We start from the raw sequence: 19189 nt of genomic DNA, 5'->3' as shown, positions 1-19189 counted from the left end.
TTGTTAGCCTGAATTGGGTCACAATGGTTCCTTGCTTCTCTTAACCCCTGTGGTGTCACAATGCATCCCATGCCCTTTTAGGCCACTTGGTGTTACAATGAATCATTTGAGTCTTGGCCTCTGTGGTGTCATAATGTTTCCATGTTTTTCTTGGGCCCCATGCTGTAACAATTCATCCCTGGACCATTCACAACACCTTGTGTGACAAGGGATAATTAGATTGTTAGCCTCCCTTGGGTCACAATGGTTCCTTGCTTCTATTAACCTCTGTGGTGTCACAATGCATTCCAAGCCCTTTTAAGCCACTTGGTCTTACAATGAACCACTGATTCTTGGCCTTCATGGTGTCATAATGGTTCCTTGCTTCTATAGGTCCCCATGCTGTCAGAGTTCATCTGTGGTCCTTTTGCGCCTCCTGTTGTCAAAAGGGATTTTTAGCTTGTTAGCGTGCATTGGGTCACAATGGTTCCTTGCTTCTCTTAACCCCTGTGGTGTCACAATGCATCCCATGCCCTTTTAGGCCACATGATGTCACAATGAATCATTTGATTCTTGGCCTCCACGGTGGCATAATAGATCCTTGCTTCTATTGGTCCCCGTGCGGTAACAATCTATCCCTGGCCCTTTTTATATCCTGTGGGGCCACAAGAGATCATTAGATTGTTAGCCTGCATTGGGTCACAATGGTTCCTTGCTTCTCTTAACCTCTGTGGTGTCACAATGCATTCCATGCCCTTTTAGGCCACTTGATGTCACAATGAATCATTTGATTCTTGGCCTCCATGGTGGCATAATTGTACCAGGTTTTACTTGGGCCCCATGCTTTCACAATTCATCCCTGCCCCTTTTAGGCCCATTGGTGTCACAAGGGATCATTAGATTGTTAGCCTGCATTGGGTCACAATGGATCCTTGCTTCTCTTAACCCCTGTGGTGTCACAATGCATCCCATGCCCTTTTAGGCCACTTGATGTCACAATGAATCATTTGATTCTTGGCCTCCATGGTGGCGTAATTGTACCAGGTTTTAATTGGGCCCCATGCTTTCACAATACATCTCTGCCCCTTTTAGGCCCATTGGTGTCAAAAGGGATCATTAGATTGTTAGCCTCCATTGGGTCACAATGGATCCTTGCTTCTCTTAACCCCTGTGCTGTCACAATGCATCCCATGCCCTTTTAGGCCACTTTATGTCACAATGAATCATTTGATTCTTGGCCTCCATGGCGGCATAATAGATCCTTGTTTCTATTGGTCCCCGTGCTGTAACAATTCATCCCTGCCCCTTTTAGGCCGATTGGTGTCACAAGGGATCATTAGATTGTTAGCCTGCATTGGGTCACAATGGTTCCTTGCTTCTCCTAACATCTGTGGTGTCACAATGCATCCCATGCCCTTTTAGGCCATTTGATGTCACAATGAATCATTTGAGTCTTGGCCTCCATGGTGTCATAATGGTTCCTTGTTTCTATTGGGCCCCATGCTGTCACAATTAATCCCTGGCCCTCTTACGGCCCCTGGTGTCAAATGGGATCCTGGGATTATTAGCCTGCATTGGGTCACAATGCATCCTTGCTTCTCTTAACCCCTGTGCTGTCACAATGCATCCCATGCCCTTTTAGGCCACTTGATGTCACAATGAATCATTTGATTCTTGGCCTCCACGGTGGCATAATAGATCCTTGCTTTTATTGGTCCCCGTGCTGTAACAATCCATCCCTGGCCCTTTTTATACCCCCTGGTGCCACAAGGGATCATTAGATTGTTAGCCTGCATTGGGTCACAATGGTTCCTTGCTTCTCTTAACCCCTGTGGTGTCACAATGCATCCCATGCCCTTTTCGGCCACTTGATGTCACAATGAATCATTTGATTCTTGGCCTCCATGGTGGCATAATTGTACCAGGTTTTACTTGGGCCCCATGCTTTCACAATTCATCCCTGCCCCTTTTAGGCCCATTGGTGTCAGAAGGGATCATTAGATTGTTAGCCTGCATTGGGTCACAATGGATCCTTGCTTCTCTTAACCCCTGTGGTGTCACAATGCATCCCATGCCCTTTTAGGCCACTTGAGGTCACAATGAATCATTTGATTCTTGGCCTCCATGGTGGCGTAATTGTACCAGGTTTTAATTGGGCCCCATGATTTCACAATATATCCCTGCCCCTTTTAGGCCCATTGGTGTCAAAAGGGATCATTAGATTGTTAGCCTGCATTGGGTCACAATCGATCCTTGCTTCTCTTAACCCCTGTGCTGTCACAATGCATCCCATGCCCTTTTAGGCCACATGATGTCACAATGAATTATTTGATTCTTGGCCTCCATGGCGGTATAATAGATCCTTGCTTCTATTGGGCCCCGTGCTGTAACAATTCATCCCTGGCCCTTTTAGGCCCATTGGTGTCACAAGGGATCATTAGATTGTTAGCCTGCATTGGGTCACAATGGTTCCTTGCTTCTCTTAACCTCTGTGGTGTCACAATGCATTCCAAGCCCTTTTAGGCCACTTGGCCTTACAATGAAGCATTTGATTCTTGGCCTTCATGGTGTCATAATGGTTCCTTGCTTCTGTAGGTCCCCATGCTGTCAGAGTTCATCCGTGGTCCTTTTGCGCCCCCTGTTGTCAAAAGGGATTCTTAGATTGTTAGCCTGCATTGGGTCACAATGGTTCCTTGTTTGTCTTAACCCCTGTGCTGTCACAATGCATCCCATGCCCTTTTAGGCCACTTGATGTCACAATGAATTATTTGATTCTTGGCCTCCATGGTGGCATAATTGTACCAGGTTTAATTGGGCCCCATGTTTCACAATTAATCCCTGGCCCTTTTAGGCCCATTGGTGTCACAAGGGATCATTAGATTGTCAGCCTGCATTGGGTCACAATGGTTCCTTGCTTCTCTTAACCTCTGTGGTGTCACAATGCATCCCATGCCCTTTTAGGCCACTTGGTGTCACAATGAATCATTTGATTCTTGGCCTCCATGGTGTCATAATAGTTCATTGTATCTATTGGGCCCCATGCTGTCACAATTCATTCCTGGCCCTTTTGCGCCCCCTGGTGTCAAAAGGGATCCTGGCATTATTAGCCTCCATTGGGTCACAATGGATCCTTGCTTCTCTTAACCCCTGTGGTGTCACAATGCAGCCCATGCCCTTTTAGGCCACTTGATGTCACAATGAATCATTTGATACTTGGCCTCCATGGTGGCATAATAGATCCTTGCTTCTATTGGTCCCCGTGCGGTAACAATCCAGCCCTGGCCCTTTTTATACGCCCTGGTGCCACAAGGAATTATTAGATTGTTAGCCTGCATTGGGTCACAATGGATCCTTGCTTCTCTTAAACCCTGTGGTGTCACAATGCATCCCATGCCCTTTTAGGCCACTTGGTGTTACAATGAACTATTTGAGTCTTGGCCTCTATGGTGTCATAATGGTTCCCAGCTTCTATAGTTCCCCAAGCTGTCACAGTTCATCCGTGGTCCTTTTACGCCCCCTGGAGTCAAAAGGGATTCTTAGATTGTTAGCCTGCATTGGGTCACAATGGATCCTTGCTTCTCTTAAGCTCTGTGGTGTCACAATGCATTCCATGCCCATTTAGGCCACTTGATGTCACAATGAATCATTTGAATCTTGGCCTCTATGGTGTCATAATAGTTCATTGTATCTATTGGTACCGATGCTGTCACAATTCATTCCTGGCCCTTTTGCGCCCCCTGGTGTCTAAAGGGATTCTTAGATTGTTAGCCTCCATTGGGTCACGCTGGATCCTTGCTTCTCTTAACCCCTGTGGTGTCACAATGCATCCCATGCCCTTTTAGGCCACATGATGTCACAATGAATCATTTGATTCTTGGCCTTCACGGTGGCATAATAGATCCTTGCTTCTATCGGTCCCCGTGCTGTAACACTTCATCCCTGGCCCTTTTAGGCCCACTGGTGTCACAAGGGATCATTAGATTGTTAGCCTCCATTGGGTAACAATGGTTCCTTGCTTCTCTTAACCTCTGTGGTGTCACAATGCATCCCATGCCCTTTTAGGCCACATGATGTCACAATGAATCATTTGATTCTTGGCCTCTATGGTGACATAATGTTTCCATGTTTTAATTGGGCCCCATGCTTTCACAATTCATCCCTGGCCCTATTACAACCCCAGGTGTCACAAGGGATCATTAGATTGTTAGCCTGCATTGGGTCACAATGGTTCCTTGCTTCTCTTAACCCCTGTGCTGTCACAATGCATCCCATGCCCTTTTAGGCCACTTGATGTCACAATGAATCATTTGATTCTTGGCCTCTATGGTGACATAATGTTTCCATGTTTTATTGGGCCCCACGCTTTCACAATTCATCCCTGGCCCTTATGCAACACCTTGTATGACAAGGGATCATTAGATTGTTAGCCTGCATTGGGTCACAATGGTTCCTTGCTTCTCTTAACCTCTGTGGTGTCACAATGCATTCCAAGCCCTTTTAGGCCATTTGGTCTTACGATGAACCATTTGATTCTTGGCCTTCATGGTGTCATAATGGTTCCTTGCTTCTCTAGGTCCCCATGCTGTCACAGTTCATCCGTGGTCCTTTTCAGCCCCCTGGTGTCAAAAGGGATTCTTAGATTGTTAGCCTGAATTGGGTCACAATGGTTCCTTGCTTCTCTTAACCCCTGTGGTGTCACAATGCATCCCATGCCCTTTTAGGCCACTTGGTGTTACAATGAATCATTTGAGTCTTGGCCTCTGTGGTGTCATAATGTTTCCATGTTTTTCTTGGGCCCCATGCTGTAACAATTCATCCCTGGACCATTCACAACACCTTGTGTGACAAGGGATAATTAGATTGTTAGCCTCCCTTGGGTCACAATGGTTCCTTGCTTCTATTAACCTCTGTGGTGTCACAATGCATTCCAAGCCCTTTTAAGCCACTTGGTCTTACAATGAACCACTGATTCTTGGCCTTCATGGTGTCATAATGGTTCCTTGCTTCTATAGGTCCCCATGCTGTCAGAGTTCATCTGTGGTCCTTTTGCGCCTCCTGTTGTCAAAAGGGATTTTTAGCTTGTTAGCGTGCATTGGGTCACAATGGTTCCTTGCTTCTCTTAACCCCTGTGGTGTCACAATGCATCCCATGCCCTTTTAGGCCACATGATGTCACAATGAATCATTTGATTCTTGGCCTCCACGGTGGCATAATAGATCCTTGCTTCTATTGGTCCCCGTGCTGTAACAATTCATCCCTGGCCCTTTTAGGCCCATTGGTGTCACAAGGGATCATTAGATTGTCAGCATGCATTGGGTCACAATGGTTCCTTGCTTCTCTTAACCTCTGTGGTGTCACAATGCATCCCATGCGCTTTTAGGCCACTTGATGTCACAATGAATCATTTGATTCTTTGCCTCCATGGTGGCATAATTGTACCAGGTTTTAATTGGGCTCCGTGCTTTCACAATTCATCCCTGGCCCTTTTAGGCCAATTGGTGTTACAAGGGAACATAAGATTGTTAGCCTCCATTGGGTAACAATGGATCCTTGCTTCTCTTAAGCTCTGTGGTGTCACAATGCATTCCATGCCCTTTTAGGCCACTTGATGTCACAATGAATCATTTGATTCTTGGCCTCCATGGTGGCATAATAGATCCTTGTTCTATTGGTCCCCGTACTGTAACAATCCGTCCCTGGCCGTTTTTATACACCCTGGTGCCACAAGGGATCATTAGATTGTTAGCCTGCATTGGGTCACAATGATTCCTTGCTTCTCTTAACCCCTGTGGTGTCAAAATGCATCCCATGCCCTTTTAGGCCACTTGGTGTTACAATGAATCATTTGATTCTTGGCCTCTATGGTGACATAATTTTTCCATGTTTTTATTGGGCCCCATGCTTTCACAATTCATCCCTGGCCCTTATACAACTCCTTGTGTGACAAGGGATCATTAGATTGTTAGCGTGCATTGGGTCACAATGGTTCCTTGCTTCTCTTAACCTCTGTGGTGTCACAATGCATCCCATGCCCTTTTAGGCCACTTGATGTCACAATGAATCATTTGATTCTTGGCCTCCATGGTGTCATAATGGTTCCTTGTTTCTATTGGGACCCATGCTGTCACAATTCATCCCTGGCCCTTTTACGCCCCCTGGTGTCAAATGGGATCCTCGGATTATTAGCCTCCATTGGGTCACAATGGATCCTTGCTTCTCTTAACCCCTGTGCTGTCACAATGCATCCCATGCCCTTTTAGGCCCATTGGTGTCAAAAGGGATCATTAGGTTGTTAGCTTGCATTGGGTCACAATGTTTCCTTGCTTCTCTTAACCTCTGTGGTGTCACAATGCATCCCATGCGCTTTTAGGCCACTTGATGTCACAATGAATAATTTGATTCTTGGCCTCCATGGTAGCATAATGGTTCCTTGTTTCTATTGGGCCCCATGCTGTCACAATTCATCCCTGGCCCTTTTACGCCCCCTGGTGTCAAATGGGATCCTGCGATTGTTAGCCTGCATTGGGTCACAATGGTTCCTTGCTTCTCTTGACCTCTGTGCTGTCACAGTGCATTCCAAGACCTTTTAGGCCGCTTGGTCTTACAATGAACCATTTGATTCTTGGCCTTCATGGTGTCATAATGGTTCCTTGCTTCTATAGGTCCCCATGCTGTCAGAGTCCATCCGTGGTCATTTTGCGCCCCCTGGTGTCAAAAGGGATCATTAGATTGTTAGCGTCCATTGGGTCACAATGGATCCTTGCTTCTCTTAACCCCTGTGCTGTCACAATGCATCCCATGCCCTTTTAGGCCACTTGGTCTTACAATGAACCATTTGATTCATGGCCTCCATGGTGGCATAATTGTACCAGGTTTTAATTGGGCCCCATGATTTCACAATACATCCCTGCCCCTTTTAGGCCCATTGGTGTCAAAAGGGATCATTAGATTGTTAGCCTGCATTGGGTCACAATGGATCCTTGCTTCTCTTAACCCCTGTGCTGTCACAATGCATCCCATGCCCTTTTAGGCCACTTGATGTCACAATGAATCATTTGATTCTTGGCCTCCATGGTGGCATAATAAATCCTTGCTTCTATTGGTCCCCGTACTGTAACAATCCGTCCCTGGCCCTTTTTATACCCCCTGGTGCCACAAGGGATCATTAGATTGTTAGCCTGTATTGGGTCACAATGGTTCCTTGCTTCTCTTAACCTCTGTGGTGTCACAATGCATTCCAAGCCCTTTTAGGCCACTTGGTCTTACAATGAACCATTTGATTCTTGGCCTTCATGGTGTCATAATGGTTCCTTGCTTCTATAGGTCCCCATGCTGTCAGAGTTCATCCGTGGTCCTTTTGCGCCCCCTGGTGTCAAAAGGGATTCTTAGATTGTTAGCCTCCATTGGGTCACAATGGATCCTTGCTTCTCTTAACCCCTGTGCTGTCACAATGCATCCCATGCGCTTTTAGGCCACATGATGTCACAATGAATTATTTGATTCTTGGCCTCCATGGTGGTGTACTCGTACCAGGTTTTACTTGGGCCCCATGCTTTCACAATTCATCCCTGGCCCTTATACAACTCCTTGTGTGACAAGGGATCATTAGATTGCTAGCCTGCATTGGGTCACAATGGTTCCTTGCTTCTCTTAACCTCTGTGGTGTCACAATGCATCCCATGCCCTTTTAGGCCACTTGATGTCACAATGAATCATTTGATTCTTGGCCTCCATGGTGTCATAATGGTTCCTTGTTTCTATTGGGCCCCATGCTGTCACAATTCATCCCTGGCCCTTTTACGCCCCCTGGTGCCAAATGGGATCCTGGGATTATTAGCCTCCATTGGGTCACAATGGTGCCTTGCTTCTCTTAACCCCTGTGCTGTCACAATGCATCCCATGCCCTTTTAGGCCACATGATGTCACAATGAATCATTTGATTCTTGGCCTCCATGGTGGCATAATAGATCCTTGCTTCTATTGGTCCCCGTGCTGTAACAATCCATCCCTGGCCCTTTTTATACCCCCTGGTGCCACAAGGGATCATTAGATTGTTAGCCTGCATTGGGTCACAATGCTTCCTTGCTTCTCTTAACCTCTGTGGTGTCACAATGCATTCCAAGCCCTTTTAGGCCACTTGGTCTTACAATGAACCATTTGATTCTTGGCCTTCATGGTGTCATAATGGTTCCTTGCTTCTATAGGTCCCCATGCTGTCAGAGTTCATCCGTGGTCCTTTTGCGCCCCCTGGTGTCAAAAGGGATTCTTTGATTGTTAGCCTGCATTGGGTCACAATGGTTCCTTGCTTCTCTTAACCTCTGTGGTGTCACAATGCATCCCATGCCCTTTTAGGCTACTTGACGTCACAATGAATCATTTAATTTTTGGCCTCCATGGTGGCGTAATTGTACCAGGTTTTAATTGGGCCCCATGCTTTCACAATACATCCCTGCCCCTTTTAGGCCCATTGGCGTCAAAAGGGATCATTAGATTGTTAGCCTCCATTGGGTCACAATGGATCCTTGCTTCTCTTAACCCCTGTGCTGCCACAATGCATCCCATGCCCTTTTAGGCCACATGATGTCACAATGAATTATTTGATTCTTGGCCTCCATGGTGGCATAATAGATCCTTGCTTCTATTGGTCCCCGTGCTGTAACAATTCATCCCTGGCCCTTTTAGGCCCATTGGTGTCACAAGGGATCATTAGATTGTTAGCCTGCATTGGGTCACAATGGTTCCTTGCTTCTCTTAACCTCTGTGGTGTCACAATGCATCCCATGCCCTTTTAGGCCACTTGATGTCACAATGAATCATTTGATTCTTGGCCTCCATGGTGTCATAATGGTTCCTTGTTTCTATTGGGCCCCATGATGTCACAATTCATCCCTGGCCCTTTTACGCCCCCTGGTGTCAAATGGGATCCTGGGATTATTAGCCTCCATTGGGTCACAATGCATCCTTGCTTCTCTTAACCCCTGTGTTGTCACAATGCATCCCATGCCCTTTTAGGCCACTTGATGTCACAATGAATCATTTGATTCTTGGCCTCCACGGTGGCATAATAGATCCTTGCTTCTATTGGTCCCCGTGCCGTAACAATCCATCCCTGGCCATTTTTATATCCCCTGGTGCCACAAGGGATCATTAGATTGTTAGCCTGCATTGGGTCACAATGGTTCCTTGCTTCTCTTAACCTCTGTGGTGTCACAATGCATTCCAAGCCCTTTTAGGCCACTTGGTCATACAATGAACCATTTGATACTTGGCCTTCATGGTGTCATAATGGTTCCTTGCTTCTATAGGTCCCCATGCTGTCATTGTTCATCCGTGGTCCTTTTGCGCCCCCTGGTGTCAAAAGGGATTCTTAGATTGTTAGCCTGCATTGGGTCACAATGGATCCTTGCTTCTCTTAACCCCTGTGCTGTCACAATGCATCCCATGCCCTTTTAGGCCACTTGATGTCACAATGAATCATTTGATTCTTGGCCTCCATGGTGGCATAATAGATCCTTGCTTCTATTGGTCCCCGTGCTGTAACAATCCATCCCTGGCCCTTTTTATACCCCCTGGTGCCACAAGGGATCATTAGATTGTTAGCCTGCATTGGGTCACAATGGTTCCTTGCTTCTCTTAACCTCTGTGGTGTCACAATGCATTCCAAGCCCTTTTAGGCCACTTGATGTCACAATGAACCATTTGATTCTTGGCCTTCATGGTGTCATAATGGTTCCTTGCTTCTATAGGTCCCCATGCTGTCCGAGTCCATCCGTGGTCCTTTTATGCCCCCTGGTGTCAAAAGGGATTCTTAGATTGTTAGCCTGCATTGGGTCACAATGCTTCCTTGCTTCTCTTAACCCCTGTGCTGTCACAATGCATCCCATGCCCTTTTAGGCCACTTGATGTCACAATGAATCATTTGATTCTTGGCCTCCATGGTGGCATAATTGTACCAGGTTTTACTTGGGCCCCATGCTTTCACAATTCATCCCTGCCCCTTTTAGGCCCATTGGTGTCACAAGGGATCATTAGATTGTTAGCCTGCATTGGGTCACAAGGGTTCCTTGCTTCTCTTAACCTCTGTGGTGTCACAATGCATCCCATGCCCTATTAGGCCACTTGATGTCACAATGAATCATTTGATTCTTGGCCTCCATGGTGTCATAATGGTTCCTTGTTCCTATTGGGCCCCATGCTTTCACAATACATCCCTGCCCCTTTTAGGCGCATTGGTGTCAAAAAGGATCATTAGATTGTTAGCCTCCATTGGGTCACAATGGATCCTTACTTCTCTTAACCCCTGTGCTGTCACAATGCATCCCATGCCCTTTTAGGCCACATGACGTCACAATGAATTATTTGATTCTTGGCCTCCATGGTGGCATAATTGTACCAGGTTTTACTTGGGCCCCATGCTTTCACAATTCATCCCTGCCCCTTTTAGGCCCATTGGTGTCACAAGGGATCATTAGATTGTTAGCCTGCATTGGGTCACAATGCTTCCTTGCTTCTCTTAACCTCTGTGGTGTCACAATGCATCCCATGACGTTTAGGCCACTTGATGTCACAATGAATCATTTGATTCTTGGCCTCCATGGTGTCATAATGGTTCCTTGTTTCTATTGGGCCCCATGCTGTCACAATTCATCCCTGGCCCTTTTACGCCCCCTGGTGTCAAATGGGATCCTGGGATTATTAGCCTCCATTGGGTCACAATGGATCCTTGCTTCTCTTAACCCCTGTGCTGTCACAATGCATCCCATGCCCTTTTAGGCCACTTGATGTCACAATGAATCATTTGATTCTTGGCCTCCATGGTGGCATAATAGATCCTTGCTTCTATTGGTCCCCGTGCTGTAACAATCCATCCCTGGCCCTTTTTATACCCCCTGGTGCCACAAGGGATCATTAGATTGTTAGCCTGCATTGGGTCACAATGCTTCCTTGCTTCTCTTAACCTCTGTGGTGTCACAATGCATTCCAAGCCCATTTAGGCCACTTGGTCTTACAATGAACCATTTGATTCTTGGCCTTCATGGTGTCATGATGGTTCCTTGCTTCTATAGGTCCCCATGCTGTCAGAGTCCATCCGTGGTCCTTTTGCGCCCCCTGGTGTCAAAAGGGATTCTTAGATTGTTAGCCTGCATTGGGTCACAATGGTTCCTTGCTTCTCTTAACCCCTGTGGTGTCACAATGCATCCCATGCCCTTTTAGGCCAGTTGATGTCACAATGAATTATTTAATTCTTGGCCTCCATGGTGGCGTCATTGTACCAGGTTTTAATTGGGCCCCATGGTTTCACAATATATCCCTGCCCCTTTTAGGCCCATTGGTGTCAAAAGGGATCATTAGGTTGTTAGCCTGCATTGGGTCACAATGGTTCCTTGCTTCTCTTAACCCCTGTGCTGTCACAATGCATCCCATGCCCTTTTAGGCCACTTGATGTCACAATGAATCATTTGATTCTTGGCCTCCATGGTGGTGTACTCGTACCAGGTTTTACTTGGGCCCCATGCTTTCACAATTCATCCCTGGCCCTTATACAACTCCTTGTGTGACAAGGGATCATTAGATTGTTAGCCTGCATTGGGTCACAATGGTTCCTTGCTTCTCTTAACCTCTGTGGTGTCACAATGCATCCCATGCCCTTTTAGGCAACTTGATGTCACAATGAATCATTTGATTCTTGGCCTCCATGGTGTCATAATGGTTCCTTGTTTCTATTGGGCCCCATGCTGTCACAATTCATCCCTGGCCCTTTTACGCCCCCTGGTGTCAAATGGGATCCTGGGATTATTAGCCTCCATTGGGTCACAATGCATCCTTGCTTCTCTTAACCCCTGTGCTGTCACAATGCATCCCATGCCCTTTTAGGCCACTTGATGTCACAATGAATCATTTGATTCTTGGCCTCCATGGTGGCATAATTGTACCAGGTTTTACTTGGGCCCCATGCTTTCACAATACATCCCTGCACCTTTTAGGCCCATTGGTGTCACAAGGGATCATTAGATTGTTAGCCTGTATTGGGTCACAATGGTTCCTTGCTTCTCTTAACCTCTGTGGTGTCACAATGCATTCCAAGCCCTTTTAGGCCACTTGGTCTTACAATGAACAATTTGATTCTTGGCCTTCATGGTGTCATAATGGTTCCTTGCTTCTATAGGTCCCCATGCTGTCAGAGTTCATCCGTGGTCCTTTTGCGCCCCCTGGTGTCAAAAGGGATTCTTAGATTGTTAGCCTGCATTGGGTCACAATGGTGCCTTGCTTCTCTTAACCCCTGTGCTGTCACAATGCATCCCATGCCCTTTTAGGCCACATGATGTCACAATGAATTATTTGATTCTTGGCCTCCATGGTGGCACACTAGATCCTTGCTTCTATTGGTCTCCGTGCTGTAACAATTCATCCCTCGCCCTTTTAGGCCCATTGGTGTCAAAAGGGATCATTAGATTGTTAGCCTGCATTGGGTCACAATGGTTCCTTGCTTCTCTTAACCTCTGTGGTGTCACAATGCATCCCATGCCCTTTTAGGCCACTTGATGTCACAATGAATCATTTGATTCTTGGCCTCCATGGTGTCATAATGGTTCCTTGTTTCTATTGGGCCCCATGCTGTCACAATTCATCCCTGGCCCTTTTACGCCCCCTGGTGTCAAATGGGATCCTGGGATTATTAGCCTCCATTGGGTCACAATGCATCCTTGCTTCTCTTAACCCCTGTGCTGTCACAATGCATCCCATGCCCTTTTAGGCCACTTGATGTCACAATGAATCATTTGATTCTCGGCCTCCATGGTGGCATAATAGATCCTTGCTTCTATTGGTCCCCGTGCTGTAACAATCCATCCCTGGCCCTTTTTATACCCCCTGGTGCCACAAGGGATCATTAGATTGTTAGCCTGCATTGGGTCACAATGCTTCCTTGCTTCTCTTAACCTCTGTGGTGTCACAATGCATTCCAAGCCCATTTAGGCCACTTGGTCTTACAATGAACCATTTGATTCTTGGCCTTCATGGTGTCATGATGGTTCCTTGCTTCTATAGGTCCCCATGCTGTCAGAGTCCATCCGTGGTCCTTTTGCGCCCCCTGGTGTCAAAAGGGATTCTTAGATTGTTAGCCTGCATTGGGTCACAATGGTTCCTTGCTTCTCTTAACCCCTGTGGTGTCACAATGCATCCCATGCCCTTTTAGGCCAGTTGATGTCTCAATGAATTATTTAATTCTTGGCCTCCATGGTGGCGTAATTGTACCAGGTTTTAATTGGGCCCCATGGTTTCACAATATATCCCTGCCCCTTTTAGGCCCATTGGTGTCAAAAGGGATCATTAGGTTGTTAGCCTGCATTGGGTCACAATGGTTCCTTGCTTCTCTTAACCCCTGTGCTGTCACAATGCATCCCATGCCCTTTTAGGCCACTTGATGTCACAATGAATCATTTGATTCTTGGCCTCCATGGTGGTGTACTCGTACCAGGTTTTACTTGGGCCCCATGCTTTCACAATTCATCCCTGGCCCTTATACAACTCCTTGTGTGACAAGGGATCATTAGATTGTTAGCCTGCATTGGGTCACAATGGTTCCTTGCTTCTCTTAACCTCTGTGGTGTCACAATGCATCCCATGCCCTTTTAGGCAACTTGATGTCACAATGAATCATTTGATTCTTGGCCTCCATGGTGTCATAGTGGTTCCTTGTTTCTATTGGGCCCCATGCTGTCACAATTCATCCCTGGCCCTTTTACGCCCCCTGGTGTCAAATGGGATCCTGGGATTATTAGCCTCCATTGGGTCACAATGCATCCTTGCTTCTCTTAACCCCTGTGGTGTCACAATGCATCCCATGCCCTTTTAGGCCACTTGATGTCACTATGAATCATTTGATTCTTGGCCTCCATGGTGGCATAATTGTACCAGGTTTTACTTGGGCCCCATGCTTTCACAATACATCCCTGCACCTTTTAGGCCCATTGGTGTCACAAGGGATCATTAGATTGTTAGCCTGTATTGGGTCACAATGGTTCCTTGCTTCTCTTAACCTCTGTGGTGTCACAATGCATTCCAAGCCCTTTTAGGCCACTTGGTCTTACAATGAACCATTTGATTCTTGGCCTTCATGGTGTCATAATGGTTCCTTGCTTCTATAGGTCCCCATGCTGTCAGAGTTCATCCGTGGTCCTTTTGCGCCCCCTGGTGTCAAAAGGGATTCTTAGATTGTTAGCCTGCATTGGGTCACAATGGTGCCTTGCTTCTCTTAACCCCTGTGCTGTCACAATGCATCCCATGCCCTTTTAGGCCACTTGATGTCACAATGAATCATTTGATTCTTGGCCTCCATGGTGGCATAATTGTACCAGGTTTTACTTGGGCCCCATGCTTTCACAATGCATCCCTGACCCTTTTAGGCCCATTGGTGTCAAAAGGGATCATTAGATTGTTAGCCTCCATTGGGTCACAATGGATCCTTGCTTCTCTTAACCCCTGTGCTGTCACAATGCATCCCATGCGCTTTTAGGCCACATGATGTCACAATGAATTATTTGATTCTTGGCCTCCATGGTGGCTTAAATAGATCCTTGCTTCTATTGGTCCCCGTGCTGTAACAATTCATCCCTGGCCCTTTTAGGCCCATTGGTGTCACAAGGGATCATTAGATTGCTAGCCTGCATTGGGTCACAATGGTTCCTTGCTTCTCTTAACCTCTGTGGTGTCACAATGCATCCCATGCCCTTTTAGGCCACTTGATATCACAATGAATCATTTGATTCTTGGCCTCCATGGTGTCATAATGGTTCCTTGTTTCTATTGGGCCCCATGCTGTCACAATTCATCCCTGGCCCTTTTACGCCCCCTGATGTCAAATGGGATCCTGGGATTATTAGCCTCCATTGGGTCACAATGCATCCTTGCTACTCTTAACCCCTGTGCTGTCACAATGCATCCCATGCCCTTTTAGGCCACTTGATGTCACAATGAATCATTTGATTCTTGGCCTCCATGGTGGCATAATTGTACCAGGTTTTACTTGGGCCCCATGCTTTCACAATACATCCCTGCACCTTTTAGGCCCATTGGTGCCACAAGGGATCATTAGATTGTTAGCCTGCATTGGGTCACAATGGTGCCTTGCTTCTCTTAACCCCTGTGCTGTCACAATGCATCCCATGCCCTTTTAGGCCACATGATGTCACAATGAATTATTTGATTCTTGGCCTCCATGGTGGCACACTAGATCCTTGCTTCTATTGGTCTCCGTGCTGTAACAATTCATCCCTGGCCCTTTTAGGCCCATTGGTGTCACAAGGGATCATTAGATTGTTAGCCTGCATTGGGTCACAATGGTTCCTTGCTTCTCTTAACCTCTGTGGTGTCACAATGCATCCCATGCCCTTTTAGGCCACTTGATGTCACAATGAATCATTTGATTCTTGGCCTCCATGGTGTCATAATGGTTCCTTGTTTCTATTGGGCCCCATGCTGTCACAATTCATCCCTGGCCCTTTTACGCCCCCTGGTGTCAAATGGGATCCTGGGATTATTAGCCTCCATTGGGTCACAATGCATCCTTGCTTCTCTTAACCCCTGTGCTGTCACAATGCATCCCATGCCCTTTTAGGCCACTTGATGTCACAATGAATCATTTGATTCTCGGCCTCCATGGTGGCATAATAGATCCTTGCTTCTATTGGTCCCCGTGCTGTAACAATCCATCCCTGGCCCTTTTTATACCCCCTGGTGCCACAAGGGATCATTAGATTGTTAGCCTGCATTGGGTCACAATGCTTCCTTGCTTCTCTTAACCTCTGTGGTGTCACAATGCATTCCAAGCCCATTTAGGCCACTTGGTCTTACAATGAACCATTTGATTCTTGGCCTTCATGGTGTCATGATGGTTCCTTGCTTCTATAGGTCCCCATGCTGTCAGAGTTCATCCGTCGTCCTTTTGCGCCCCCTGGTGTCAAAAGGGATTCTTAGATTGTTAGCCTGCATTGGGTCACAATGGTTCCTTGCTTCTCTTAACCCCTGTGGTGTCACAATGCATCCCATGCCCTTTTAGGCCAGTTGATGTCTCAATGAATTATTTAATTCTTGGCCTCCATGGTGGCGTAATTGTACCAGGTTTTAATTGGGCCCCATGGTTTCACAATATATCCCTGCCCCTTTTAGGCCCATTGGTGTCAAAAGGGATCATTAGGTTGTTAGCCTGCATTGGGTCACAATGGTTCCTTGCTTCTCTTAACCCCTGTGCTGTCACAATGCATCCCATGCCCTTTTAGGCCACTTGATGTCACAATGAATCATTTGATTCTTGGCCTCCATGGTGGTGTACTCGTACCAGGTTTTACTTGGGCCCCATGCTTTCACAATTCATCCCTGGCCCTTATACAACTCCTTGTGTGACAAGGGATCATTAGATTGTTAGCCTGCATTGGGTCACAATGGTTCCTTGCTTCTCTTAACCTCTGTGGTGTCACAATGCATCCCATGCCCTTTTAGGCAACTTGATGTCACAATGAATCATTTGATTCTTGGCCTCCATGGTGTCATAATGGTTCCTTGTTTCTATTGGGCCCCATGCTGTCACAATTCATCCCTGGCCCTTTTACGCCCCCTGGTGTCAAATGGGATCCTGGGATTATTAGCCTCCATTGGGTCACAATGCATCCTTGCTTCTCTTAACCCCTGTGCTGTCACAATGCATCCCATGCCCTTTTAGGCCACTTGATGTCACAATGAATCATTTGATTCTTGGCCTCCATGGTGGCATAATTGTACCAGGTTTTACTTGGGCCCCATGCTTTCACAATACATCCCTGCACCTTTTAGGCCCATTGGTGTCACAAGGGATCATTAGATTGTTAGCCTGTATTGGGTCACAATGGTTCCTTGCTTCTCTTAACCTCTGTGGTGTCACAATGCATTCCAAGCCCTTTTAGGCCACTTGGTCTTACAATGAACCATTTGATTCTTGGCCTTCATGGTGTCATAATGGTTCCTTGCTTCTATAGGTCCCCATGCTGTCAGAGTTCATCCGTGGTCCTTTTGCGCCCCCTGGTGTCAAAAGGGATTCTTAGATTGTTAGCCTGCATTGGGTCACAATGGTGCCTTGCTTCTCTTAACCCCTGTGCTGTCACAATGCATCCCATGCCCTTTTAGGCCACTTGATGTCACAATGAATCATTTGATTCTTGGCCTCCATGGTGGCATAATTGTACCAGGTTTTACTTGGGCCCCATGCTTTCACAATGCATCCCTGACCCTTTTAGGCCCATTGGTGTCAAAAGGGATCATTAGATTGTTAGCCTCCATTGGGTCACAATGGATCCTTGCTTCTCTTAACCCCTGTGCTGTCACAATGCATCCCATGCCCTTTTAGGCCACATGATGTCACAATGAATTATTTGATTCTTGGCCTCCATGGTGGCTTAAATAGATCCTTGCTTCTATTGGTCCCCGTGCTGTAACAATTCATCCCTGGCCCTTTTAGGCCCATTGGTGTCACAAGGGATCATTAGATTGCTAGCCTGCATTGGGTCACAATGGTTCCTTGCTTCTCTTAACCTCTGTGGTGTCACAATGCATCCCATGCCCTTTTAGGCCACTTGATATCACAATGAATCATTTGATTCTTGGCCTCCATGGTGTCATAATGGTTCCTTGTTTCTATTGGGCTCCATGCTGTCACAATTCATCCCTGGCCCTTTTACGCCCCCTGGTGTCAAATGGGATCCTGGGATTATTAGCCTCCATTGGGTCACAATGCATCCTTGCTTCTCTTAACCCCTGTGCTGTCACAATGCATCCCATGCCCTTTTAGGCCACTTGATGTCACAATGAATCATTTGATTCTTGGCCTCCATGGTGGCATAATTGTACCAGGTTTTACTTGGGCCCCATGCTTTCACAATACATCCCTGCCCCTTTTAGGCCCATTGGTGTCACAAGGGATCATTAGATTGTTAGCCTGCATTGGGTCACAATGGTTCCTTGCTTCTCTTAACCTCTGTGGTGTCACAATGCATTCCAAGCCCTTTTAGGCCACTTGGTCTTACAATGAACCATTTGATTCTTGGCCTTCATGGTGTCATAATGGTTCCTTGCTTCTATAGGTCCCCATGCTGTCAGAGTTCATCCGTGGTCCTTTTGCGCCCCCTGGTGTCAAAAGGGATTCTTAGATTGTTAGCCTGCATTGGGTCACAATGGTGCCTTGCTTCTCTTAACCCCTGTGGTGTCACAATGCATCCCATGCCCTTTTAGGCCACTTGATGTCACAATGAATCATTTGATTCTTGGCCTCCATGGTGGCATAATTGTACCAAGTTTTACTTGGGCCCCATGCTTTCACAATACATCCCTGCCCCTTTTAGGCCCATTGGTGTCAAAAGGGATCATTAGATTGTTAGCCTCCATTGGGTCACAATGGATCCTTGCTTCTCTTAACCCCTGTGCTGTCACAATGCATCCCATGCGCTTTTAGGCCACATGATGTCACAATGAATTATTTGATTCTTGGCCTCCATGGTGGCTTAATAGATCCGTGTTTCTATTGGTCCCCGTGCTGTAACAATTCATCCCTGCCGCTTTTAGGCCCATTGGTGTCACAAGGGATCATTAGATTGTTAGCCTCCATTGGGTCACAATGGATCCTTGCTTCTCTTAACCCCTGTGCTGCCACAATGCATCCCATGCCCTTTTAGGCCACATGATGTCACAATGAATTATTTGATTCTTGGCCTCCATGGTGGCTTAATAGATCCTTGCTTCTATTGGTCCCCGTGCTGTAAAAATTCATCCCTGCCCCTTTTAGGCCCATTGGTGTCACAAGGGATCATTAGATTGTTAGCCTGCATTGGGTCACAATGGTTCCTTGCTTCTCTTAACCTCTGTGGTGTCACAATGCATCCCATGCCCTTTTAGGCCACTTGATGTCACAATGAATCATTTGATTCTTGGCCTTCATGGTGTCATAATGGTTCCTTGTTTCTATTGGGCCCCATGATGTCACAATTCATCCCTGGCCCTTTTACGCCCCCTGGTGTCAAATGGGATCCTGGGATTATTAGCCTCCATTGGGTCACAATGCATCCTTGCTTCTCTTAACCCCTGTGCTGTCACAATGCATCCCATGCCCTTTTAGGCCACTTGATGTCACAATGAATCATTTGATTCTTGGCCTCCACGGTGGCATAATAGATCCTTGCTTCTATTG

Source organism: Cinclus cinclus, chromosome 4, assembly GCF_963662255.1.
Source record: "Cinclus cinclus chromosome 4, bCinCin1.1, whole genome shotgun sequence".
Taxonomy (NCBI): Eukaryota; Metazoa; Chordata; class Aves; order Passeriformes; family Cinclidae; genus Cinclus; species Cinclus cinclus.
Note: the sequence above shows the minus strand (reverse complement) of the source record.